This window comes from Aulostomus chinensis, chromosome 22 (assembly GCF_037954235.1).
Source record: "Aulostomus chinensis isolate RoL2024-O1b breed Wild chromosome 22, RoL_Achi_v1.0, whole genome shotgun sequence".
In the NCBI taxonomy this organism is placed as follows: domain Eukaryota; kingdom Metazoa; phylum Chordata; class Actinopteri; order Syngnathiformes; family Aulostomidae; genus Aulostomus; species Aulostomus chinensis.
In genome coordinates, this window is record NC_141341.1 from 4,409,684 (window position 1) to 4,427,087 (window position 17,404).

The 17,404-nt window shown below is 43.7% G+C and overlaps 1 protein-coding gene across 2 annotated transcripts in view; it reads right to left on the reverse strand.

Annotated features, from left to right (window-relative positions):
- Positions 1-17,404, reverse strand: part of pvrl2l (PVR cell adhesion molecule related 2 like) — a 302,926-nt gene that overhangs the window by 228,830 nt on the left and 56,692 nt on the right. The gene's annotated exons all lie outside the window — the stretch shown is intronic.

The window sequence follows — 17,404 nt, forward strand, 5'->3', positions numbered from 1 at the left end:
GAAATTTAATCTGCAGAGCCACTTTGACTGGTTCCGATGCGGCTGATGTGATTAGTGATATTGATATCTATAATTCATATGTTTGAGCTTTATTTCGTCAGTTGGGGAGACGCTGGATCTTCACGCTCGACGCTTCAGGAGGTCAAGAGGCGTTCACGTTGGGTTCTGTGCCTCTTCAACTCTCCGGGTGTGGACGTCTCCTCTTTGTTAGGCTCTTCAACAAGCGGAACACAGCAGGTGCTTCGTTCAATAATGAATATTTTGAGGGTTTTGCTGAGAACACACTTGAGTTAGACTGTTTAAATAGAGAGAAAACCATCCCCGACCTGTGCAGCTCAATCTGGCTGACTTCATCAGAGACCTCCCCGAACAATACAGTCCCAATATTGTATCACAATTCCTGCAACTACAAACAATAACGGTGCATATTTTCTCTTTCGGCAAGTTCTGCGGCTCAATATTGCTCACTTTGCTTCACATTTCATTTGATTATATGAGGACAGTAAAGAGCTGAAGCAATATCTCTCCAGCACAGAAATCAATTATACATTTAAAGACAACAAGCTCCCCTTTGGCATCAAATTCAAGGTATTTTAAAAGTACGCTGTAAGGGACTTTTGAGGCAGATGAGGGATTATCCTGCCGGCCAGATTTACTGAATCTTCAATGAAACCATGAACTTTGAAAAAAGGGACTGCACCACTGGAAAAGAGATGATTTAATAAATAAGTCGGTATTGGAAAACCAAAACAAAAAAAAATCAGAATCGGTCTGACATGTCGAGGCCTGATGAGTGTCTTGGGGTGATCACGTGGTCACTCGTTCGGCGTCTGTATCCGCTGAGACTATGAGACGCAGAAGGTGCTTGGAGTGGTAAAAGCAGGCCAGCTGACAGCATAATTACTACCATTACCAAATGACTGCTGACAAAAAAGTGAAATGTATTCAGCTACATCATTGAAATGGAGGCTATTAGCTGTCGCCAGGCCCTTTTGCCGGTAGAATCTGCCACATTTCCTCCTGTCTCGGACACACGTCAACCGGGACGAGGAGGAGATATTTCAAGATGAATATAAATGCAAGATTCCAGTGATGGAATTGGTAGACAAGTGTCGTTGAGGGACGTGCACCTTTATAAAACAAACAAACAACTTTTTGGGGAAATCTGCTCATCATTTTTAGAGCCAGATATGGAGAGAGATGGCCATTTCTCCTCTGCGTGCGTTATGGAGCTTCAGACTCCCACCAGGCAGCTGACTGCTAGTTAGCTTAGCTCTGACCAGCACAAGTGGATGGGCACAGGAGCAAACCCTGTCAAAACCTCATCAAATACACTTAATGTTCATAAACTTTAGAGCCGGACAAATGAACAGATACAGTCCCCTGCTCTCCTTTGGCATGTACTGGGTAGAACCACAACCCAACCAGATGGCTAAGTGCTCGTTAGCTTAGCCGCAGTGAGCACTTGCTGTGGTGCAGCCATCGCAGAAGTTATCAAATGCTGTTAGGTCCGTTGTTTTTAGAAACCTCTCTTCTCTATGTGTGAATTATGGAGCTCTTAGCTTAGCTACAATAAATGCTAGAAGTTGCGCAGTGGAGGAAAAAAAAAAAAAAAAACGCCTCAAAACTCTTCAAAAACACTTGAACTCAAAATAGACTGAGCCTGCATTACAAGATGGCAGTTAGCCGTCCATGGGGGACTGGAGCCCCCGTGCACACAGACGGGAGAGAAGGGTCCTGAGGGTCTCTGCTCCTCTAAAAGTGATAGGCCCCAAACACGTCCCCCCCCCAAAAAAAAGTTGCTGTGTTCCTTTAATCTGTTGTCCTTTTCCTTCCTTCCTTCCTTCCTTGCTAGATCTTCTAATTCCCACATCCCGTCCAATCCCGCTACGCGCGGCTCTCATTCTGAACTGTTCCCTTCCTTCACATCCCTTCACTCTAGTGTTTGCGGCTCATTTTCGACACGCGACATCGTGGATTCAACCTCGCCCTCTCAGCGTCCCGCTCACGCTCCTCTTGATTGAGGTTATCGACAGCAGTTGTTGACACCGTTCCGTTTTCGCACTGTTCCAGAGAATCTGACAATTTCTACACATTAAAAAAAAAAAAAAAAGTCACTCAGCGATTTCTACTATTACTATTACAACTACTACCATTGCTACTTCAAAGTTATGTATTATAGGGTTGGGCTATGACATGGAGAACTGGCTAACAAGGTGAAAAGGACAGTGATTTTTCCCTTTTGTTGAGACTTGAGCATGCCTCTCCACCGCCTTCTGTCACTTCAGGTCTCTTTCATTCTGACTCCGCCGGCTACACAGATTCCCTTGTTGCTGAACATCCTCACACTTCTCACACTGTCCCTGTTTGCCTTCTCTCTCTCTCTCTCACCAACTCCTGTCGTTCGTAGAATGAACTCCTGAGTCTGCTGCTGTGACATTGAGCCTGATGGGTTTATTTCTTTCCCTCTTGCTTCTGCTGACTTTGTCTCTTATTCCCTCAAAGAAACACTTTGTCTCAGTTTTTGTCCCCTCATTTCCTCTTTTTACACTGCAGCTTTCCAGTTCCAGCCACATTTGCGAGTTGCGTTTCCACTTCCATTCCACTGCCGCATCACTTTGCAACAGATAATTTTCCATTTAAGAAACCGAACAAATAAGTGTCAGTGTGTCTTGGTTGCTCGCGACCTCAAACGCTGTTTTCCTCTCTCCCCCCCCAGAATACCATGGCTCCAGGCCCGCTGGCTCAAATTTCATGTTGAGGAAAGTGGGATCTGTGACAGCTCCAGATTATGATCCAGGGCATTTTATATAGTACTGCTTCACATGGAACTCAAGATGGGCTTCTGCTCTCTCCCTGAAGGATGCTGCTATCACATCAATACATACCATCAGGGCCTCACCAAAGTCCTCCCATCACTCCCACTTTGCTCTCCTGTGCCTCTCTAAAATACATCACAATACAGCAGTTTGAGGTGTTGGACAAGATACTCAACCACGGCGCTGAGGCAGAAGTACAAATACTCCTTGTCAGACATCGTTGCATCACTACTCAAAGTATTTTCAGCAGGTTTTACTTGAGTCAAAGTCCAACTTGTAATTCAAAGCACATTTGAAAAGGTGATTGTGAAACTTTACAATGAAGGTGCATTAGTTATGGTTAGTTAATGCTTAGTTAATTCTTAATCAACATTTAGTTAACATTATTCATTTTTAATTTATCTTAGTAGTGCTTAGTCAACCCTTAGTAATACTCAGTTTATTGTTAGTGATGCTGAGTTAACCCTTATTAATGCCTAGTTAATCATTAGTATGCTTAATTAATTGTTAATAATGCTTTGTTAATTGTTAGTTAACATTTAGTTGTCTTAGTTAACATTTGTAATGCTTAGTGAACAGTAATTTTAGTTAATTGTGAGTAATGTCTAACATTAGTCATTTTTAGTTAATGTTAGTATTGCTTAGTTCACCCTTAGTAATGCTTAGTTAACTGTTAGCAATGCTTATTTTACCCTTAGTAATGCTTAGTTAACTGTTATTAATGCTTAGTTTACCCTTAGTAATGCTTAGTTAACCGTTAGTAATGCTTAGTTTACCCTTAGTAATGCTTAGTTAATTGTTAGTAATACTTAGTTTTTTTTATTAGTAATGCTTCGTTTTTTTGTTAGTAATGTTTAGTTTTTTGTAAGTAATGGTTAACATTTGCTAGTGGCGTTAATGCTTAAATTACGGTTGACAGCAAAGACTGATAGAAAACCTGGGGGAAGTTGGGTTGGGGTTGGATGAAGTGTTACCACTTAAAAATAAGGGTCAGGAAGAACATTAATTTATACTTAATTACACTTCCGCCACGCTCATATAGGATATAACAACTTAATAAGTACTCATAATTAAAGAACTGTTGTTGCTCAGTGTTAACAAGTATCAAGCATCATTTCACTTGGTGTAATGTTGGACTGGGAATATTAATACTTTGACTCAACCTTTTTGTTGTAACACTGGCAATTGGAAATGCTGTTTCATGTGGGATATTTTTAACACCAGTAAATACAGATTTTTATTTGCCTTCCTAGCCTGCTTCAGTCACACATCTCTATCCTTCCGCCCCCCCAGACATTACAGGGCGGTTGGTGTCTAAAAATGTCTTTCTCTCATACTTTTTACTGTGTATTAGTCGTGCACAGCATTGCTTAGCGACATGGCAACAACTTCCATCAAAGTCAAAGTCACCGGTAGGATTATTCCTCAAAACGCTCGGTCTTAAAAAAAAACATTTGATCGTATTTATTTCGAGTACCACTCTCAGCTGACACAGCTATACACTCCGTAAATAAAATACTTCTTTTAAAGTAAACAAGAGATTTAATTTTTAAAAAAACAACAACATCTGAATGAGTCATACGTTGTAAAAATGTGTGAAGGATTAAAAGTTGGCTGCAGGAAGCGATACGTTGGCTGTAACTCTAAATAGCAACCCAATCCTCCTCACGCTGGTTAAAATCTGGAAGTAATATCTGAGACAAATCTCCGCTTTTATGACCAAGGAGGTGCAGACGGAACCGTCCAATCCTGGCCGACCTTGTCAAGGTGATCCATGGCGCCGTTCCACCAACTTCTGCTTCCTTCTCGTTCTCTTTACATTTGTGTCAATCACATGCAGCTCCTTCTTTTGTTTTAAGGCTGTAAATAAAATGCTCATGAGTGGATGGATGTTGTAACTTTCTACCACCTTCGGCTACATCAGAGCCATTTAAACCTGGCACGCTTGAGCTGTATAAGTACTACCTTTTAAATCTCACTGGGGGGTGGGGGGGTTGTTCAACCTCTATATTTAAGCCCGACCAGCTCAAATATGTCTTTCTGCGTGTTATTATGGATTGTACAAATAAAAGGCTGAAAATTGCACTGGGATCAACCCTGTAACTCTGCTGACTGCGTGACAGAATCATCCACTCAATGCCCAAAGGTCAACTTACTGGCTTTTCACGACTTCCCATCTCAAAACCTTCCCCAACCAATGAGGCGGCGCGTCCATGAGCCGATGTCAAATGGTTCTGCTCCTCGATTATTCCGTAGAAGCCTTAAGTTTGTAGGATATAAACCTTGTTCTAAGAAGAACAGGTTTATTCACGCTCGTAACGGAGATGCACTACATTACCCACAATCCTAAACTGTATCAACACCATCTCAGCGTACTGTTACCGTAGGAACGTTCACTGTTGATTATTTTGAGTTTCACAAGTTCCCGCAGTCACTCCAGAGGAACACGGCTGCACAAAAACATGACTTCTGACCAAAGATGTCTAATATTTTTAAGATATACTCATTTACTTCGATGACAGGTCAGCGAGCAACAACAAAAATTGCCAGTTGGTCATGAAATATCCTTAAATCCAACGACTTTTGGTCACAAATGCAGTTCACGCAACGGTTTTGTTGTTATTACCAGGCTTCCCATCCGTGTCAAACAATGAAAGTGATTCCCTGATGGCATTTTGACCACTACAAAGTTCTCAACCATGAGAATCAGAGGCAATAACAAAGCATGCGGACACACACGATTTGTGACATCGCAAGTCGTTAGTCGAGTGAGACAAGTCGTCCCACACACTGAGTCTGGACTGTTTTCACCGAGTGTGAGTACCAGAAACACTTGGGATTCTCATCGATTCTGGATTCTCTTTGAAATCAGAACCGAAAAACATGTAATTGTGAGACTTTTTTTTTAAAAATTGTTTGAGTAAAATCCAGGCACAACAACAACAAAAAAGAGGGATGATTCCAGGCATTTGTTCGTATCGTTAAATATCCGAAGGAGTTTTGGAAACAGTACAACTGTTGTTTGTTGGTCTAACAACCAGCAGCACGACTGCTCCAAGTGTCTTCATCGCTCGTTGGAATACTAAATTATCCTCGTCCACGGATCGCTATCCACTTCTTTTGTGTGGGTTTGTTTCATATTTCAATAAATAAAATTCTATTTTTGTTTTTTTTAAGTAAGTAACGGCAGAGAAATGATAACAGCACCAAGCTGCAGCTGATCAGAGCTTTTACACAGTCTGACAACCACAGAAAATTAAAATTCCGCGTATAGGAGGACGGATTGGAAATGAATCATTGATTCTGACACGGTTGTCAAACAACGTAAGAAAGAATGAAGCTGTGAGACCAACAGGCCATTCAGCTGCTGTCTTTGGCGTTCAGACATTTCCCCCGTGTCTGTTAACACGTCTGACTTCTCAGTGTTAAAATGCAGAACAAAAAATAAAACAAAACAAAAAAACCTTTTGTTTGACACAATTGAATCACATTACTACTTGTTGCGGTTTAATAAACAGCGGTTTTGAGGCATGGAGTTTTGTTGTGGCGCAGCCCCGACCCCTCCCTCCTCCACGAGTACACACTCACACCTCATTAGAGGCAGCACCTGGGTGTCATTATCACAGCTGAAATCATATGACAGAGACGTCTTCAAACAACCATGATCGCATTCATCATCGCTGACGACGAGCACCGAGCCTGTGTGTGTGTGTGTGTGTGTGCGTGTGTGTGTGTTCAGTAACCTTTCGCCATGTCTCACTGTGACACAACTAAATACAGATTCCACATCAGTGACAGCAGGTCCCTGAAGAACTCAGGAGGCGCAGTGTGACATGGGAAAAATACAACAACAAAAAAGCGTGTGTGTGTGTGTGTGTGTGTGTGTGTGTGTGTGTCACTGCGAAACAAAGATCTCTTTGCCAGCCTGGGCATCTTGTTCTGATTGCTAATTAGTGACTTGTCAACAGTCATTCCTGTGTGCACGCCTGTCAGGGCTGAGGCCTGGAACACGGCGGAGGGATTGGACACACGTTCACAAACACCAGCACAGGCATTCACTCTGTTTTCTTGGGCGTTTTTTTTTTTTTCCATTTTTCTCTCCAATTGTACCTTGCAAATTCACCCCATCAAGCTGTTTTGGTTCCCTTCGCCCCCCCGCTGTCCGTCTGGGAAGCACCTCAGACGACCACATGCTTCCTCCGTCACATGAGGAGCTGTTGGCGGCGTCTTCTCACCTGACGATGAGGAGTTTCACCAGGGGGGTGGGGGGGGTGGGGTGCATGGGGAGGGGGAAATCACGCCATTCCTTCTGGCTCCTCTCCACCAGACGAAGCACGAATCCATGCAAGGTAACATTTTCCCTTTGCTTTCCATTTTTACCAATCAAGAAAAGCAGCAAATCCTCACATCTGGGCATCAGAGTGCAAGTCGGTCACTACGCAGGCTTTGTACATGAACACAGTTTGATGAGAGGCTATTAAAAATCACGTCCTTCCCCAACATCAAAAAAAGTGTTCCGGGTCATTGATCCAGTCCATAACACAATCCATACCACCTCGAGGAGTCTGATACTTGCAGTCTCTCTCAGCCTTAATAAATCACACCAAAATATGATCACTTTTTTTTTTTTTAAGATATCAAAGGAACTTTCTTCACACGGACTCAAGGAAATGGATCGAAAATTCATCCAGAAAATCCGGCTCGTATCCAGACCCTGCCAGTGACCAAAGACGGTCTTCAGGATCTGGGGTTTGATCCAGGTCACCTCCTAAAGTTAGCCACCTGTTCTTGTATCTTTCCACCAAACATAACCGGAATCCATCCATTAATTTTTGAGGTATCCTGCTGACAAATCGGCAAACAGCCACAAGCCGCCGATCACGTCTCCTGCTTGGAGGAGACATCAATTGAGCGAGCGAGCGAGATTCGTCAACACCCATCGTCATCTTCCGCTTATTCCTTACTAGTAAGGGTCGCGGGAGGTGGAGCCTATCGCGGCATCAACGGGTGAGAGGCGGGGTTCACCCTGGACGGGTCGCCAGTCCATCGCAGGGCCAACACATAGAGACAGACAACCATTCACACTCACATTCATACCTACGGTCAATTTAGAGTATCAATCAGCCTCGTCCCCTCTTGATGTCTTTGGACTGTGGGAGGAAGACGGAGTACCAGAGAGAACCCACACAGGAACAGGGAGAACATGGAGACTCCACACAGAAAGATCCCGCGCCCAAGCCGGGACTCGAACCCGGAAACCTTCTTGCTGTGAGGCCACAGTGCTGACCACTGCACCACCGTGCAGCCCACAACTAACTTAAGTTTCACAAAGCTATTTTGGTGTTTGGTGCCATCTCTCTCTCTCTCTCTCTCACACACACACACACACACACACACTCTGGTACGGTGTGTTTAATGAGGTGCGGTATCGTCACCGGGCCTAATAGAACAGTCACAGTGTGTTGTTCTTCTTCGTCTGAGGTCTGCCGGAGCCTCACTCCCTAAACACTTTGCTCCGACTGCCGGCTGTCAAATCAACCAGCGCACGCTGCACTTGTGCTAATGCGTTTTCACTGCAGCTGCTTGTGCTTCATTGCACTCAAAACAAAGATGTTTCCAGCTGGTATGTTGGGAGAGTTTTATTATAGTGAACACTCCTGCTTATTGCAAAGATCTTCAGCCTCCAATGAGCCCACATGAGATTTGGTTTAAAAAAAAAAAATCTGACAAAAGAGTCTTTCTGTTGCGAAAACTCAACCGGGCTGACGAAACTGTGAGGATGGTTGGTGAATTTAATTCGTCTCCTACCTGAAAAGAAAAAAAAAAAAAATTGCAATTTTAAATGCTCGGAGTTTCAAGTGAATCCCACCGAGTGTCCTCCTCTGGAGTCTACACTCACTTTTCTCATGCTTACTGGGCCGGGAAATGTCCACTTCACCTCTTCATATACAAAAAAAAGGAAGAAAAAAGAAAAAGTCGGTTAAGACTTTCAGAACAGAGTACAACTGTTGCCATCCGGCAACTTCTTCAAGCGATAAACAAAAATAATCGCTTGTTATTCTGAACGCCACATTGTGAATGATTGGCAAATTAAAAAAAATAAAATAAAAATGCGTCGTCAGGGCTTGTGCACATCAAATAAAACACCCCATTTTACATAAATTGTTTGATCAAACAGAGGCCCATCAAAACAAGAACCTGAAATATCACACAGGTCAGCCAAAAGGGGTCAAACACAAATGAATCCCAATGAAACGCTGCTACTCTCACCGCAGTAAAACACTCTCATCTTGATACCTGCGTTCTCCCCGCTGCAGCTGAATAAATGAAGGGCGCACCTGCATAATGCTGCCCATTTGAAACCACTGAAATGGAACCAAATATTCAAATTGAAATTAAATTTCAATTTGACTCACCTAAATCGATCCTGACCTGAGATTTGGTGTGTTCTTTAAAAACAGGCATGTTTCTATTTCCTCCTGTTAAGGTTGTTCAGCAGCCGATGACTCATTTTTGTAAAGGCATGAAATAAGCAGTGAAGCGCTGCCGGGGATTGTGGTTTGGTTGTTTCGTTTTGTTTCGTCGGACGACTCGATGGAACGCTCCCAGAAAAACAACAAATGCAGGTTATCACATTTCACTCGGCCCACCTGGAATGATGACGCTACATTCGATCAGCATGAAAGAAACATGAGCTACAATAGCAAGAAAACCTGAAGGTAGTCTTGTCACAACACCAAAATTGTGATTTTGATACAACCCCAGCCTAAATATATCAATACCAACACGAAAACGAAAGCACAGTTAAGGTCTAAAACGTCAGGAAAAGAACCGGCGAAGCCTCGCGCGGCTCGGGGAGATCGATAGCTGTGTTCAGCAGGTGTTCCTGCTCTTATTTACCTGCAAACCCCTAAGGTTACCCTCTTATTCCTGTCATAGATGTTTTGGTACTGCATTAATGCTCGCTGAACCGGTTACATGCTGTGTGTAGTTGGCATTGATTCTTTTTCTGAGAGGCTTTCTCCCACCAATTGTTAACTTATCATACCAGTAACTAGCCAGCTAATGATAGCGTCTTCAACGCAGTTAGTTACTCGTTAATGACTGTTATGGTGACTTGATTTGGCTGTTCTTTACTGGTAGAAAGGGCATCTCTACAAGGGGGACGTGTCCGTGAGTTAGAGCAGCTTGTTTTTGTGTTACAAAAACATCTGCACTGCCCCAAACCAGTGCTCCGGATAGATTTAGCCTGATAGCAGGCCAGCTAGCGCTAGCTCTAGCATAGTGTCCTTGGCTCTCAGCCTCGAGGGAGGGTAGGAAGACGTGGTTCGCGATTGTAGTGCAGCGGTTAAACACGACTCTGCTCTTGGAAGTCACATGTAGTTCTTTAATTGTTTGTGTTGTGGTTGTTTGATTTGTCCCTGCCTGGCTCGCGCTAGCTAACCAGTATCACTTGACGGTGACATCAAACGATACGATTGGTCACCTATGTGGACTCTCTTGGAAAACAGCTGCAATGGGACCGGCTAACGGAGTGAAACGAAATATAGTTTGAGTGTCGTGCTAAATAAAAGGAAGTACTCTATTATTTTCAATGCTTGGGTTGTACTACCTTTCTGGTACCGTTTCACCAAGCTGCTCTCCTTTGGCTTTCTATGTACACACGGTTATATTTACTCCGTGTTACATCTGCAGACAAATGTCCCTGAACACATCGCAAAAGAAACAAAGCGGTCGGCATCTCGATGGCTGTGAGACCAGCATTCGGTCCATTTGCCTTTTCTTTTTAATGGCTGAAAAAGTTCATAATATTGCTTTTAAGAGAAGCATAAATGCACCCGTGCAAAATAACATCTTTTCGGACGACTCTTTACAGTACATTCAGTCTGTCGGCTTTAAAGTCTGTTGAATAAACGTAAAAACAGTGCTGCCCTTGAGATCAGGCTGCTGATGTAACAATGCTAATGTTTTCTTTTCTCCAATTCCACCTCATTCATCGAGTCTTTCCCGAGTTAACATGCCAGCCTTTCAGAATATTCATTCATACAGCTTCTTATCTGGCTCTGGGGGGGAAAACTAGAATATTTTACCAACTTCGTCATGCTTACTCAGGCTCTCCCTCCAGTCTAAATTCTTGCTCGTGTTGTACTTCGCTTCGGACAAAAGCGTCTGCCAAACGAAATTGTAGAATTTTAGAATTGTAAAAAAAAAAAAGTTTTTACATTCCTTTAAATCCTCCTTTCTTCATCTAAAAAAAAAAAAAAAGGAGAACATTCCTCAGATCTTCCAGTGGATACAGAACTGACGCCACGAAGAACTCGAAGCAGGGTTAAGTTCTATTCATCAAAAATTAATAAAGTTTCTCAATGCTCACTCTAAATAAAAGCACTGGCAAATGGCTGGAATTATTTGTTCTGAGGAATCATCAAACGTGCTTATAAATCAGAACCCATCCATATTAAAGAACGCTGAACATCTTAATGGCTTTAAAGTTAATTGCTGCAGTGGAAAATATCATTTTTGCCCCTGCTTTTCGGGGAACAAAGGCAATTAAAAGCATCAAAATGTTCCGTTTGCACCTGCAGAGTGAAATTGGAAAACCTGTGGAAAAGCAAAGAATTTCCATGCCTGTTAGTCAACTGATGTGATTAAAAAGGAAACAAATGGAAACTCTGCATGCGAATCATCAAATATTACTTATTCTTTCATTTGAACATTCATGTTACAGTTCATTATGACTTATCTTATTTTTTGTGCTTCATCTCGGGGTGCATGGAGCATTAATAAGCCACAAAGTATGAGGAGTCTGGCGGGTCCTGAGGCCACCGATGCTAAAAGTGCATTCAACGCCTCAACCATATGGCACATGGCACAATGAGGGCAGTTTAAACATTTAAACATGCTCCCTCCTTCCCTGCGTGAAACGGCACATGAATTCAGTTCAGCCTGCTTTGAAACCCTACAACTCTCCACTTGACTGGATGATGCGATGCGCAGGGACAAGTCTCAGTGTGTGTGCATTTGTCCCCGCTGTGCAAGTGTGTAGAGGCCTCACTCAGTGTTGGGGTTACTGGCGGCGGTGTCACCGGAGTGCAGTGTGTGGCGAGATGACACATTAGCCCACATTTGTTTCACGTCGGAGCTCTTTCATTGGAAGAGACCGAATGATTGTCCCGTCGTCTGCAGCCACACACTCCTTCTACTTCGGGGCCGACAGGAGCTTCGCAAAGTTAAAATCAATAACGTCAATATAAAGCATGATTGTGTGCAGTTTTAAAAAAAACAAACTTACTCCCATAAAGCACAGGGACGGTGAAATGGAACAAACGGATACAACATATGGACGTTTGTAAACCTGTTACACTTCCCTTTGATTCACTATGAGAACCTCTGATGTCTCTGTTTGCACTCTGATTTTTGTTTTGTGCGCTGAAAAAAAACCTCCGTTGCAAAGTTTGCTTCGGCAAAAACAAGCTGACAGACCACCAGTTAGCAACATAACAGTGTTTTCTCTGCAGCTGCTGATGAAGTGGATATTTCAAATTTCTAAGCGTGGCAAAAAAGAAACCAAATTAACTCCTGAGCATTCGCAAATACGTGGACGTTTCCATCGCCTGCCTGTCTCTGCGTATACAAAATGACAGACGTCAGACATTCGAATGTGGACGAAAGTGAAGTTCTGAATCACCCAAATTGCACTTAACATTGTGCTTCCAGCTTCTGACGACATAACATGCTAGTCAACTTTTTCCACCTTCCTCTGAATCCCAGCCTCGCCAAACAACATTAGGAAACTGAGGTCAAAATGGAAGCAGCTTTTCTTTCCCCATTGACAAACGTGCAGAGCCTCCTCTGGTGCAAGCCGGTCGTGACTCAGGAGGGACATCCTGCCTCCTGTTGATTCGCATGCACGCCCTTCACCCAGATAAAACTAGAGGGCCCTTCCCTCTGGAGCAGCAAGGACACATGAAGCAGGTCCCGTACCCTGCAATGTCTGCTACACACGAGGTCTGAAAACATGGAAATCTCATAGCCTGTTCACCGTCGCTGCTAACGGTGCAGACACCATTACACCCAGCAGCCTGGGATACAGACCGTAGAGAACCGTTACCCCATAAAACAAGATACTCACTATCAGACCAGAGTGTGTCCTCTCTCAGCTCACAAAAGATCAGCAAATACAAGAAACACGAGCAGAACAAATATTTCTCTCTCCAAGTCAACTCAGTCTTTTCCCCGTTGACGACAAACCCAACCAGGCCACACGTGCCAGCACTATGGTCTGTCTAGCCAAGTGTGTCAGCACCAGTGGTCCCGATACGTGGCCAGGTGGACACCACACTCCCTGAGCTGGGCTGTGGCAGCTTTATCACGTTTACCCTCGGGCTCAGCGACTATGTTTACATGCACTGCAATAATCCAACTGTTGACTTTTTTTTTTTTTTTATTTAAAGGAGACAATTTTTTTGATAAAGCTGTTGACATGACCTCTATTTAAATCATTCCATAAACACCCCTGTTTACGCGACGCAAGACCCAGCCCCTCATGACGTCCCATGTTCTACATGGGAGTCCCTCCAGAATTTGACCTGAAACCGTTTCTATCACGTGCTATCGCGGTTTCATGCTAATTTTGCACAACACTGCACTTCAAACCAAGTGGGCAACAACTGCTGGGATCTTAGACCTGCGGCATCAAGTAGCTGGACTGCTGTACATGATCCAAAATGTTGTTAAAACTTTAGTATGAAGAATAGAATATGCAAAAAAAAAAAGAAGTGGCTCCTTTTCAGTAAATGCAGACATATATTCGACTAATATTCCACCACAATTGAGAAAATGCTAACAGTCTAAGTTTGACAATGTTCATGCTTGAAACACTTGGATTTTGAAATTAGGCCTTTCTGCTAATCCTGGTATTGTCTGGTGTGCGTCAGGTTTTAGGAGCTTTTTCTTTTCTTGGACATGAGGCACATGTTCCAAATATGTTGCAAAGGAGCAGTGAGTTTTTACAGGAGATTGTGACCTTGCAACTTTTGTTCTGCGTTTGTAATTTTCTGAAAAGGGCAAAAATGAACAGGACAAAAGCACAGGATTGAGAGATCAAATAATTGCAGCACAGAGGATAAATGTGGAAAACAAGTTAAAGGACATCATTGCCAACATTTCACCTGACTTGAAATACCGGAATTCAGGTCATATCCCTTTGTTTTGACCCTGCTATTTGAGGTCGATATACTGGCCGAAAGGGAAACTAACGGCTCCATCTCTAATCACCTATATGTGCCTCAGGTAATTTACTAAAAAGAAAATAGTTGAAAGTGGTACTTGCAATTGCAGCCTGAACCCGAAAACATTAAGAGCAGAACAAACTCCACGGATGAGGTTCTGCAAAAGTCACTACACTGAAAATTCTGAAGGAATTTCAGTGAGTCATTCATCGCTGACCCTGACAGCGTTGGAGCCCCAAGAGAGACTTGTTTTTTTTTTTTTTTTCCTGAATGAAAAGATTTTATATAATAAAAATCAGTTCCCACTTCAATGCCCTCTTGTTGGTTCTACTTCGATGGGAAAAACGGTCGGGAGGACATGTTGCCGTATGATCAACACACCATTGATGCGTGCAGTGATTCTGGGGACACGACGCTAATTAAGAGTGGAGTTGCTGGGTGCTTTTGGTCTTTGTAGACGGTCCCTCTACCCAGCATCCAGCCTTGTCCAGGAGGACCATCCGTTTGGATCTGAATATTTAAAAAAAAAAAGAGGCACAGCTTCTGTTTGACCATTTCCTTTAAGAATTTTCCGTCCAGGACGTTCAGATTTTGTGAGTATCTTTCTGTCTCTCTCCTGATTGTTCTTTTTCTTACCACTTGTCACTACAAAACTCAAACGCAGACTTGGGAGGGCGGTCGGTCCTATCATGTTTTCTTGCATCAGTCACACCCATCAGGACGAAATGGCAGGCAAATTTATTCGACTTTGACTGGCAGTCCAGTGGACGAATGATAAATGGAGATCCAAATTAGATGAGAAAAGTTTTAGGTATGAGGTTTAAATTCCCATTTGACTCACACGAGAGTAAATATGCATGAAAGCACCAGTCTAATATGGCCTTTCACTGAATTTAGTGGCAGGCTAGCCATTAAAATCATTATGAGAGAGTCAGACATGTAGATTTTGTCATTTGTGATCTTGGTTTTCAAGGCCCTGGGGGTAAAAATGCTGGAGCCACTGGTTAAGTACCATCTTTAAGCCCTCCAGCCACCTCACAAACACTTTAAATATTGTAAGGCAGGCCCTGCATGCAAACATTGGTAGCTTTATAATAAGCCTTCTTGTATGCCCTCGGTTAACCGAATTATGAGAAGTGGAGATAATCAGACATCATTTATACAAATGGACACTTTTGAGTGAAGCCCTGAAATATTAATGGGGTGATGAGGCCACTGGAGGCGGCCTTTAATCCACGCCGATGCAAATGGAGCCCAAGGTCACTGACATAACATTGCAGCTGCCTCTGGCCAGGATAGATTGACTCGCCAAACGCCTGTGAAATGGGGTCTTTCATAGTCTGGCAGAGTACAGAGTGCACTGTATAATGCAATGGCCTGAAGCCTACGGCTGGCTCAGGGGGGAATTAGCTGGAGCCTGGGTCACATCAAAGTGATACAAGCGCACATGTGTGTGTGGGTGTTTCTTTTTTAAACTGTCACCCTGCTGACCCGCCATTATTTCCGTCAGTGGCATTCACAAAACGACCACAGGACAGTGGTTACAGAGGACAAAAGTGATAATGACAGAAGTCTCCTGCCACTGTCCTTTCAGCAGGTCCGTCTCAGTCTTGGTGCATCTCCTGATGGGGTAGTACAGGTCCTCTCACCCCTGTCCTGTCTTGCAGTCTGTCCCGGGTCTCTGTGGTGTCCTTTTTGATCCATAATCCTCTCTCTTATTCTTCATACTCCTCTAATCTCTCTCCGCTGCTCATCTTGTGATAAGTTGTAGTTCTCTTTAGGGATGTTGCCAAAACTGACTTTTATTTTCAGTGGCACTGGAACCAGAGGTGCTTGAGGTTCTGGACATGAGCAACAAAGAATGAGAGCAGGAGGTGCAGCAACGGGTCTTTCTGTGGATTCGTGGGGATAAAACCAAAAAAAACAAAAACGCACACCGAGGCTAGAGACGCCAGGTGCGCTACAGCGAGAGGCGAAGCTCTTCTGATTCTGTCATTCAACATAGACGGATCATAAGTCACACCCCCCGCCCGACATGAATCTGTGTGAGGACATTCGAGGCGAACAGTTTCGGTGAATGCGAAAACTCCTCCAGACCAAAACCACGTTCCAGTGTTTTGCGAACCAACATGAAGCGATAGCTCAACATCCCGAAGAAGAACTATTCTTAAAGGAGCCACGTCGCTCTTGAAACCCTCGTGATAGCTAGATGATTTATTCGAAATCGCAACCGTAAATTCAGACTGACATCGATGTGGGACACAGGAGAAATGTCTAAATTCAGTGGAACCGGGACCAAGTTTCTGTTGTCGCGACAACCGTAGTTCTCTACTAACCTTCTGCGTCATTTGCTTTCTCACGCGCCACCAAAGCCTCGTTTCCTGTGGGGGTCTTACGCTCAGGCTCGTTCTCAAGATGGCGTCGTCGGTTGCTCAACATCAGGGGGATCATAATGTTCTTTCGGCAATATTATTTTCAAAATGTATATTTTATTGATTGGCATCCCTGATGTAATGAGATTTTTTGGGATAGTATTTCCTCCTCCGAGTCGAGGGTCTAAGTACGGCCGTAGGAGGTTCCGGTTCGACATCTCTAACGGCTAACGTGCTACTGCGAGGCTGCAGTTTTATCAAGGTTTAGGTCTTTTGTCTAAGTATCTCTTTAAGTTCTGAGTCCCCCCCCCCGATTCAGCAGCTTGACTTGAAGTTTGCTCCTTGAGCCGAGTTCACACTGTTTAGCCCTAGTTTTCTGCTCTGGAGCTCGGCAACAAAAGCCCCAGATCAGAGGAACATCGGTGCTAGAATAGTCGGGGGCTTCAGCGCTTTGTGAGAAGTGCTCCAGAAGTCTAGCGTTCTGAACATCTGGATCCATCGTGCTGGAATCCTCAACAGGGAGGTTTCTGATATTTTCCTTGTTAAAAGTGTTTTCAGGTCGTTTTCCCCCTCACCCTCGTCTGGAGCCTAAGGACAGAAGATCCCCACTAGACAAATCTTTAATTTGTAATTTTGCGCAGTATGAATACAATTTGATTTGATCTGCATGTTAATAAGGCCGTTTACCGTTTTAATCTTTCCCCCGGAGGAAAGGACAAGGAGGGCCCTCTCCGCCAAGTATGTTGTCATGACTGATGTGAGGAAGTTCAACCAAATTTCAACCCACACTTCAAATAGTTGCATAGCAACAGCAGCACCCACATTTTGTTTTTTTTTTGTTCCTGTTGAGACGATGGCAGCTGTAACCAGAGAGGTCCACTGGACACGAGAGCCCTTTAGTGCTAGTAATTCAACTGGTTGGCCCTGCAATGGAGCCCAGACAATTAGTGGGGCCGAAATGGTTTGGTACAGCTTGGAAGGA